We start from the raw sequence: 10,840 nt of genomic DNA on the forward strand, positions 1-10,840 counted from the left end.
AAGGGATCCATGTCATAAAAAAAGATTAAGAATCACGAGGTTAGAGGTATCTTGGGAAGTCCTCCTTTCCCCTTACTTATCCACAGCTTTCCCTACCCATCCATAAATTCTCACAACCCCAGAAGATTCTCCCTTCCCCAATCAAAAAATAAATACAGCTTACTGGAATACAACCAATGTTATCCTTGATACCTAAACCAGTAAACTAGTACTACCAGAATATTTTTTTGCTCAAACACAAATGTTTGTAGTATTATTTTCTCTGTAACATCATGAGTGCTTTTCATCAGCAAATCTACTCTACTGTAAAAAGAAGATTTTTAAAATAGCAAAACCAAAATAGACTAACAATTCCATAACATGATTACAGAACGGAATGAAACACACCTCTCGCATTAAATCAAAAGCTCCTCCAGAGCTACCCTTTACTGTCTTTCTTTTGTATCTCTAGCACTTAACACAGTGACTGGCACATATTAGTCAATTAATAAATGTTAATTAATAGATAAATTAGCCAATTAATAGATGACTGACTGACTCCCTCCTATCTCAAAACTATCCCACCTTCTGCAAATAATTAAAAATAACTCTCTGATTTTTAGGGACCAACAGGCTTTTTAAGGCACTTTAGAAAGAGGGATTAGCAGCTTAACAAAATGTAGTACCCTGAATATAAAGAAGATCTCTCCTGCCATATTATTTATTATCTTGATCCTCAATAGACCATGTCACTGTCAACGTGAACAATTTATATGGCATAAACTCTTTTACCCAGCACATTGCTATGGGCAGTTGATACTTGTGCTGGTGAGGTGGCACAGAGTCAAACAGAGTCCCTTGGCTCTTGCTGAAATTAGAATGCAGTTTTCTCAGTTCAAACTTCTGTCCAGTCTTAGATAGGCTCTTGAGGAAAAAGGTCTAAGTGAAATTCCAATACTATAAGAACCCTGAACACTTGTTTATATAGTCAAATCTAGGGAGGATTTACTGTACAACTATAGCTTGGGCTGGTGAATTGTATTATAAATAGAAATGTTTCTGTTTTTGTTTTTCCTCTAGTTTTTTGCTTTTCTTTTTTGTTCTTTTTTAAAAAAAAGAAATCCTGTTGCAAGGTCATTGATCACATTATCCATTATGCCAGAAATAAATGGATTTGTCACTTTTACATGAAAGCAAATGAGGATTCAGAAAGCAAAGTTTATTGAAATAAATGAAATGATTATAATATAAACCAGACTGCAGTGATTAATCTCCAAGAACCAAACTTTGACCTGCTTTGCACTTCAAACAATAGCTTTTGTTATGTAAATAATTGTGGGTTTTCCAAGGACAGTATTTCAAACTACTGTGGGGGAAAAAGAACTATTCATAAAAAGATTTGCATGGTGAAAATTCTCCAGAACCTGAAACCTGAAAAACAAATCATAGAGAGTTGAAGAACTTTACCATTATAAATATGTTCAAGGTCATCCACTACATCCCAGTACATAGTCAGTCATTCTTTTGTTTTGACACTGGACTTCAGTAACTCTGGAAGAAAGAGAGAGGCTGATGATTTTGTGCACCTCTACCTCACTTAAATCCAATTCATTCAAGAGCAAAGATATTTCTTTATGATGTCTTTGGTCTTCTTCAAAAGCAAAGGTGAAACAATAGACGTGTCTTCAGTCTTTTTTCTTCTACATCCAGTTTTTCCTGCCTTTATCTTACATCAGATTGGCTCAAGTAAAATGGAGACCAGAGAAAAGATTATAACAACTAGTAAATTGTGAAATCACCATAATTGAATCATTTAATCAATCTGTCATTCTAACCCTGGATATTCTCTCCACTAGTATTAATAGCAACTGTGCCTTCTTTTCCTATATACTTCTTATCTAAGTATCATCATGTTCATTGTTTTGAAAAAGAACCAATCATAGTACAATATGTTCTCTCCACTTGCTTGTGAATTGGATTTAAGTGAGGCAGTTGCATCACTTTCATCATCAGTTTCACTCCCTCTTTCAGAGTCATCAAAATCCAGTGGCAAGACAAAAATCAAAACAAGACAAAAGTCATGGATGGTGGCCCATGATGCAGCTGATAACCTTGGTGTCATTGGTGTTTGACCAAGCTCTATCTAAGCACTCTACAACACCTGCTGCAGATGCTTTAATGGCAGTTGTTCTTATTTTCTTCTCAGTTGTTCTCATTTGCCCATTCCATCTACCATGGGGAAAGTCTTCATATGCTTGGGGTAGACATCGTCCTAACTCACCAATGGGTTTAATCTTATTAGTTACCCTTAATCTGGTTTAGCCCATCTGCCAAGGTAGTCTACTGGGGTGTGGCTGTTGCACGTGTTATAGCTTCTTAGTGATCCAGGTGAGAGTTAGATGAGAAGTAAACAGCAAATGTGGATGTGAAGCCCTGAAAAAGAGGTGCTAGTCTTCTTTGAACACCTTACACACCACATCAACACTTTAATTACAGATTGAAAGTAACAAGGGTAAAATTAATATCCATATATTTAAATGTGTGATCCTTAACACATATCTCCCTTTCTATCTCTCTGATAACATCTCTATGGATGTGGGAAAAGGGTACAATCATTTCTCTTTCATGGGTCATTATATCCAAATCAATTCATAACTTAGTGAGCCATGTTGTAATAGATGATGAATCTTACTGTAATAAGTCAGGTGATCCTAGGACAATAGATATTTGGATCAATAAATAACAAGCATTTATTAAATACTTACTTTGTGCCATGCATTGTGGTAGAGGATTTAAAAGAGAAAAATATAATGTAGAAGTATGACAGGTAGAGGGTGGGGAACATGTATATGTACAAAATGCAAACTATGCACAAAATAAATGCAAAATAATTTTGAGGAGCACTAACAATTAGAGGCACCAGGAAAGGCATTATGTAGGAGACTTTAAAAGATGGTGAGAAGAAAATGCAGACAAAAACATAGAGGTGGAAGATGTCAAAATAGTTTATACCATCTAAAATTTTCATAAACAACAATGCAGATACTTACAAAGGACTATAGAGAATAGAGATGAAGGGAAAGACTTTATTCTTTACACTTAGATTATATTTTGTTTAAGAATACTTATTCCCCTCCTCTGAGTAGTGCTGAACAGCCTTCTAATACTTCTTAAATATCAATTAATTATTTTTGAGTATTTTCAAAAAGTAATTTATCAAGTATGAAAAATGGCAGTTTGACAAAGACTCTAGAGAACATTCAAATGAATGAATTTATATAGCTTTTTAAGTTTTGCAAAACCATTTTCCTGTTATCTCACAAAATCCCTACAAAAACATTGTGAATTAGATTCTATTATTATTCCCATTTTAACAATGAGGAAACTGAGGCTGAGAAAATTTAAATGACTTGCCTGTTGGCTATACAACTAGTAAGGATCTGAGGCAGGATTTAAACTTTGGTCTTTCTGATTCCTAATGGGTATACTCTATCCACCAGAAACCTGGTTCAGTATTGTCCATAAGAATTTTACAGCAAAAGTACTGGAATGGTTTGCCATTTCCTTTTCCAGTAGATTAAAGCAGAGGTTAAGTGATTTGTCCAATGTCACACAGCTAATAAGTGTCTGAGGCTAGGTTTAAGCTCAGGTCCTCCTGACTCCAGTCATGCTCTATTTACTGAACCATCTAGTTACCTCCTAGCACCTAGGGAATGGTAAAAAGCCTTCTAGTTTAGTAAAAGCTTGCATTTTGTTATCATATGTTTTAAGAACCCAGAACTCAAAATTTTGAGAATTTAAAGCTCAATTCTATGTCATGCTAAGATAGCAGTGTAAGATTTTTGTGAAACATCATAGAAAATGTAAAATCTTGGTTTATCTCTTCAGATTAATACCAAACTTCCTACTTGGAGATGCCCAGGTGATTGTCTGAATTTTTAAGTTATAATCCATATTTTTGGTGTTGAACACACATAGGTGTTAGAAAAATCTTCATCACATGGTATGGCATAATATTACTTCTCATATAAGTGTTATCTCATCCTATTTTATCACACAGAGAACATGATGATATGCATCTCCCCACAATTCCTTTCAGTGTATGAAAGTACTATAAATAAAAGTGACCTCAAAAAAAAATCCTCCAAACTTTCACAAAGAAATAACCATGTTAGAAATAAATAGGGAACTTTTCAAAATGTAGGGGCAGAGAATGAAAATCCAAGGTATTCAAAATAACTATTTTTTTATTTGAACATTAATTTTGGTATCATTTTATGGGGTCTTAGTTTAACAAAAATTCTGTTACCATAAATAGTAAAATCAACAGAGCACTGGAATAAGATGGAAAAATATAGATTTTATTCCTAAATCTGCCACTAAACAATATGACTTGCATCATCACCACCTTTCCAGATCTCATTTCCACATCTATAAAATAAGGGAATTGAGCTAGGTGATATCCCAGGTTTCTTACAACTCTAAAATGCTATGATCCTATACTATGAAACATAAGAAGACCAGGAAGGTTTGGGTTAGTCAGAATATACAATGACATCATAGATTGTTTTCTTTCTTTTTTAATGTACATAATAATGGCTAGAACATGGATCTTGTCTGTTTCTCTTGGCTTTTTCCTTATTTCTAGCTTCATTAAATGTCACTAAGGATCTTGGAAATAAGATTGACTTCATAGTCATTGTTAGTATCTTAACAGAGTTCCTAAATTGGAAGTGAGAGGGGAGGTAGAGTCCCCAAAATATGTTTAAAGGAAATAGGACAGCATTATACAAGTAAATTTGCCACATGCTTACTTTTCATTTGTATATCCTGACTAGATGGATTTCTGGAGAGCACCTCTTCCCCATGTTTCCTCCATATATGGATCACACATATTATCTGTGTGCTTACTCTTCTCTAGTGGTAGTGTTTTAATTTGTACTAGACTGTACATTTATATATGCAAGGGGGAGGGAGGAAAGAAATTGACTGCATTGATTGGATATTGACAAGACAAGATTCTTGTCATTTTACTGTATTGATTGATTAAATATATTTAGTTTTGAATTTGTGGGGTTGGGTGGTAAAAGTAATACATCAGTGAGCGCTTGCAAGCTATAAATTTGAGTGGATATGTTGACCTGGAATCTAGAATAGAATCATTGAGGGTCCATATGTGTTAGAGAGCCCCAGGTGCAATAGATATTATTAGTTTGATTCTCTTCTTGTTAGGAAGACTAAGAGAAAGAGAGAATAATTTTTCTTTGTGCATGGCATACAGTAATATCAAATACTCTTAACAGTATTATGTATCATCAAATAAATGAAAGGAAAAGTATTTATTAAGCACTTGCTATAGTCAAACAACTCTGCTGAGCACTGGGGATACAAAGAAAAAAAGCAGAGTTTCTACTTTCATGGAGCTTATATTCTAATAAGGGAGAAAATAGATATAGGAAACTTTATCTACAAGTCAGAAGAAAAGGTTCTTAGGGTATAGCAGCGAAGCAGGGCATAATATATCTTATTTAGTATCATTTCCATTGATAAAACCTTATACATTTATGATGTTGAATAGTTTGACAATGCCAAGGATTTTAGTGAAACTAATTTTACAAATCTTTTGTATATGCTAAAGGAAGTTATAGCCTGAAGTAAGAGTGGGGGGACGCAGTAAATCTAGGAAATATATATATATATGTGTGTGTGTGTGTGTGTGTGTGTAAAGATTATATAGCTGTGTATTCATATTACTAAGATGTTAAAAGAAAAGACATATTATATAATTATGCCTATTTTATTCAGCAAGTTCTATTTGGTATTTACTATATGCAACTCTCTATAAGATTATCACAGAACAGTGCAACATTGTATTATGTATGTATATACAAATGTATTATGTTTATATGTATATATGTACACACACATAGAGTTACAGGAAATTCCAGGTGAAGAACCTCCCTCCACTAATGCATGGTAGAATAGTACCTACTTTAAAATTTATAGCACTAATTGCTATAGGAATAAAATAGTTCACATTCTCTAAAGACAATTAGAAATAACTCTGCCTTTGTAGTTTGGATGTTACTTGTCTTTTCCCCTTAAAGGTTAAGCTTGGAGATAGGAGGATCTGAGTTCAAATCCAGCTTCAAACAGTTACTAGCTGTATGACTCTGGGCAGATCACTAAACCCTTACCAGCTTTAGTTTCCTCAATTCTTAAATCAGGATAATAATAGCACTTATCTTACAGGGCTATTATAATGATAAAATTAAATTAAAAAATAAAAATAAATGATAAAAAAATGAAGTACTGTACAAAAGATCTTAAAGCATATAAATGCTTATTATTATTATTATCATCATCATCATCATCTTTGTTTTGAGTCACTGCCCATAAGACATACCAATTAAGAGACTGTTACAGTTCAGGTGACAAATAAAGATGTGAGTGGTGGCGGAGAAATGAAAAGAAGAGGAAATATGTCAAAGATACTGCGAATTTACAAAGAACTTGATGACTGATTAGATGTGGGTGGTAGAAGAGGAGGGAAGAAACACAAATGATTTTTAGGTTTTGAGACTGGGTGGGTGATAGAATGATGGCACCATTGATAGAAATAGCTATCTGGCAACCAAATAGACTAAGGGGTAAGATAGTGACTGAATTGATTGGATACTGAAGTGGCATACAGATAGTCTCCTATTCCAATCTAATCCTAATCATATGAAAACCATATTGAATTTATATACATGACAATACAATACAAAACAAATTAGATTATCAGTCCAATTGCAAGTCTCAGAGGAAGAGGTCTCTTCTCATTTCCTCTACATGCATTATTGATCCTATTATTCCTGTCTTATTAGCAGATTATCTCCACTATCATTTTCTTTTTCTCCCTCTCTGTCTCTCTTTCTATTTATTCATTCTCTCCCTATCTACTAGTTTCTTCCTTGCTACAAATACACTCATATCTTCCCCTTCCTTTAAAAAAAAACTAATTTCATCTTACTATCCGTGCTATATTACACACACACACACACACACACACACACACACACACACACATATACACACAGAAGTAGTATATTATTATATCATCTTCTCCATTAGATTGTGAACCCCTTGAGGGTAGGGACTGTCTTTCGCCTTTCTTTATATTCCTTAGAATTTAGCATAGTGCCTGGCACATAATACCGTGTTTCCCTGATAACAAGATCTATCCCGAAAATAAGCCTTCCCCTTACTGTATAAGATTCCTCTAAAATAAGCCCTCCCCCGAAAATAAGCCCTATTGAGATTGCTACTGTAGTGAAGGTGATCCCCTGCGCTACACACCACATTATGGTACCCTCTGTATGCACCGTCCCCGTCCCCCCTCCCCCCTCCCGGGTGAAACGCACGCCGAGCTCCGAGCTGCATCCAATCAGAGCTGCAGCAGCGAGCGCGTCATCCTGTTCTTCCCCAGTGATTTGCTTGCTAGCGCCATTGAGAGCAGTGCCGCGGAGGAGAGCTGAGGCAGGACAACATAAAAACCTGGTATGTAAGTGGGAGTGAGGGGGCATGATGGAGAATAAAAGGGGCATGATGGAGGATAAAAGGGGCATGATGGAGGATAAAAGAAGAACTCAGCCAGCACTCACCACGCTAAAGAAATGAAGAACTTCCTTGCAGAGAGAAGAATAGATCAAGTAATGATTCCTGCAGGAATGACTGCCTATCTCCAGACCCTTGATATTGCAATAAACAAGCCATTCAAGGACCATTTGTGCATGGAAGTCAATGACTACATTGAAAATAGAATGGAAAGAAATCAGCGTGGAAACTTTGTGAAGCCCTGTCTGCAAGAGGTCGTGACTTGGGTGAAGAAGTCATGGGATAAAATTACTGACAGCTGTGTCGCCAAGGCACTACAAGCAGGTTACCTGGACAAGACATGTTCATTTAAAGAGAGCTATATTGCTGGACATGACAGATTGGGTCCACTTCTTCTGAAGGAAATAGAGGCGCAAAACATCCAGGATGGAATTCAGGGTATGGACACTTACGATGATGTTGTTGAAGAAGATGACATGGTCATTATTGAATAAAGGTACTTTTTTTTGGTTCACATTTACCTGTTTATTAAAATTGCTGTCAATGTTCATTAAAATAAGCCCTCCCCTGAAAATAAGTCCTCTGGTGTTTTTCTGTCCAAAAAAAAAAAATTTTGATAAGACAGTGTCTTATTATCAGGGAAACACGGTAGGTACTTCATAAATGTATATTGATTGACTGACTCTTCAAGGATAACCTTGAGAAAGCTGTCTACACTTGGTACTTACACTTTCTATCTTATAATTCTCTTCTAAATCCTTTGCAAATTAACCTCTGAATTCATCACTCAATGAAAACAGCTCTCTAAAATTAACAATGATATGTTAATTGCTAAATCTAATGGTCTGTTCTCAATCTCCATTTTTAACGTCTTCAAAGCAGTTTTAACTACTTTCTTCTCTTGGATATTTCCCCTCTCTGGATTTTTGTAAGACTACTCTCTCCTGGTTCTTCTCTTATTTGTCTAATTTTTCCTCAATCTCCTTCGCTTATTCATCATCTATGCCATTCCCACTAATTATATGTTTCCCCAAAGGCTCTTCTCAATGCTCTTTTTTTCTTTCCTCTCCATACTCTGTCATTTTGCATCTTCAACAGCTCCCAAGGGTCCATTGTTATCCCTATGCCAATGACACTCAGATTTATATATCCACTCAGTCTTTTTCCTGAGGTCTAGTTCCATATCATAAGCTGCTTATTGATATTTCAAAATGAATCTCCCATAGATCTCTCAAACTCAACAAGCCATAAACAGAACTTACTATCTTCCCTTGTCCTCTTGCCAAATCCTCCTTCTTTTAAACTTTCATACTTCTGCTAATGGCATCACCATTATTCCTATAATACCATCATCAAATCCTCAGAATCATCTTTGATTCCTGTGACTATTTCCCCCTTGCATTGGCCATTCTTCATGCCCAGAATTTATTTTTTCCTTACTTCTGCTTCTAGGAAACCCTGATTTTCTTCAAGTATATAATAGCTCAATCACTACCTTCTAACTAAATTTAATTTCCCACCTCAACTATAAGTGTACTCCTTCCCAATTCTATTTATTCTACCTATATGATGTTGTATCCATCATTAGAATGAAAGTTTCTTGAGGGAAGAAGCTTTTAAAAAAGTTATTGTTGGATTTCCTATGCTATTTGTTGGTTTATTGATTGAATTTTCAAGTCTTATTCTCATATCTTAGGATAATCACTTTATAAACTGTAAAGACCAGTACTGTTAGGTTTCCTGCTGCTCCTATGCAGATTTGCCCCATTAAAGCAGATTCATCAAGTCTTTCTACAAAACTGATCTTGTCATGACAAGTGTAGATTATAGTCTCAGAACAGCTAGCCACTCATGTTATTACTTATCCTTAACATCAGGTCAGTCTAAGAATATGAATCCAAAGCCAAGCATAGGGGAACCTCATTAGCTCATTCTCTTTCCTCTTTTATTGTCCCATCTGTTGTATTCTTTTTATTTGGTCCCAGTTTTTTCTCATGTGCATTTTTATTTTGGTCTCATGGGATGTGTGCTAATTTCCACTGTGTTGTCAAAGGGCCCAGATTAAGTTTTCCAATTTGTTTCTTATATGTTGTAGAGTCTGGGGGAGGAGATTCAAGAATTGGTGTGAAAGCTGATAGCCCTTGGCCCAAGGACAATTCATCCAGTTCTATAAAAACGTGATTAAGGAACGGTCCTCAGTGCTGAATTTCAATTTAAAGGGAAAATACAGTTGTTTGTTCAACTGTGCAAAAACAATAGAATATGAAGGCTCAAAAATCCCCAACTAATATAGTTTTATCCTATTCTTAGGACTTACAAAGACACTAGAATCCTTCTCAAACAAGATTTTTTCATCAGGTTAAGCTAATTAATTCCTTTGAATTTGTAGTCGAGTGTAGATCAGAGCTGGGATATTTTAAGGATGTTTCTTTAAAAAATTAGAATCTATTATTGGTTCAAAAGAAAAGATAAAGCAAAGGGAGATGTTCCTTAATTTGATTATCTACTATATCTTTTTAATGTTAATCAAGACAAGAAAAAGCAAATATTTCTTGAAAAACAATTTTCTACTTGAAGAGGGAGGCCAAATGGGTGCAGTCCAACCTCCTTGGGGAAAAGGCAGAAGAGAACTTCAGATAATCTCTTTGTTTTTTCAGGAAAAGAGAGATTGCCTAGTTTTCTATTTTTAAAAAGCATTTTGTTACTCCAAGCTCCCAGCTTTTTGGGATAAGAATTCATTATTTGACAAAAACTGCTAGGAAAATTGGAAACTAGTATGGCAGAAACTAGGCATTGACCCACACTTAGCATCATATACCAAGATAAGATCCAAATGGATTTATGATCTAGATATAATGGATGATATTATAAACAAATTAGAAGAACATAGGATAGTTTACCTCTCAGACCTGTGGAGGAGGAAGGAATATGTGACCAAAGAAGAACTAGAGATCATTATTGATCACAAAATAGATAATCTTGATTATATTAAGTTAAAAGGTTTTTGTACAAACAAAATTAATGCAGACAAGATTAGAAGGGAAGCAATAAACTGGGAAAAGATTTTTACATTCAAAAGTTCTGATAAAGGCTTCATTTCTAAAATATATAGAGAATTGACTCAAATTTCTGAGAATTCAAGCCATTCTCCAGTAGATAAATGGTCAAAGGATATGAACAGACAATTTTCAGATGAAGAAATTGAAACTATTTGTAGTCATATGAAAAGGTGCTCTAAATCACTATTGATCAGAGAAATACA

This window comes from Antechinus flavipes, chromosome 1 (genome assembly GCF_016432865.1).
Source record: "Antechinus flavipes isolate AdamAnt ecotype Samford, QLD, Australia chromosome 1, AdamAnt_v2, whole genome shotgun sequence".
NCBI lineage: Eukaryota > Metazoa > Chordata > Mammalia > Dasyuromorphia > Dasyuridae > Antechinus > Antechinus flavipes.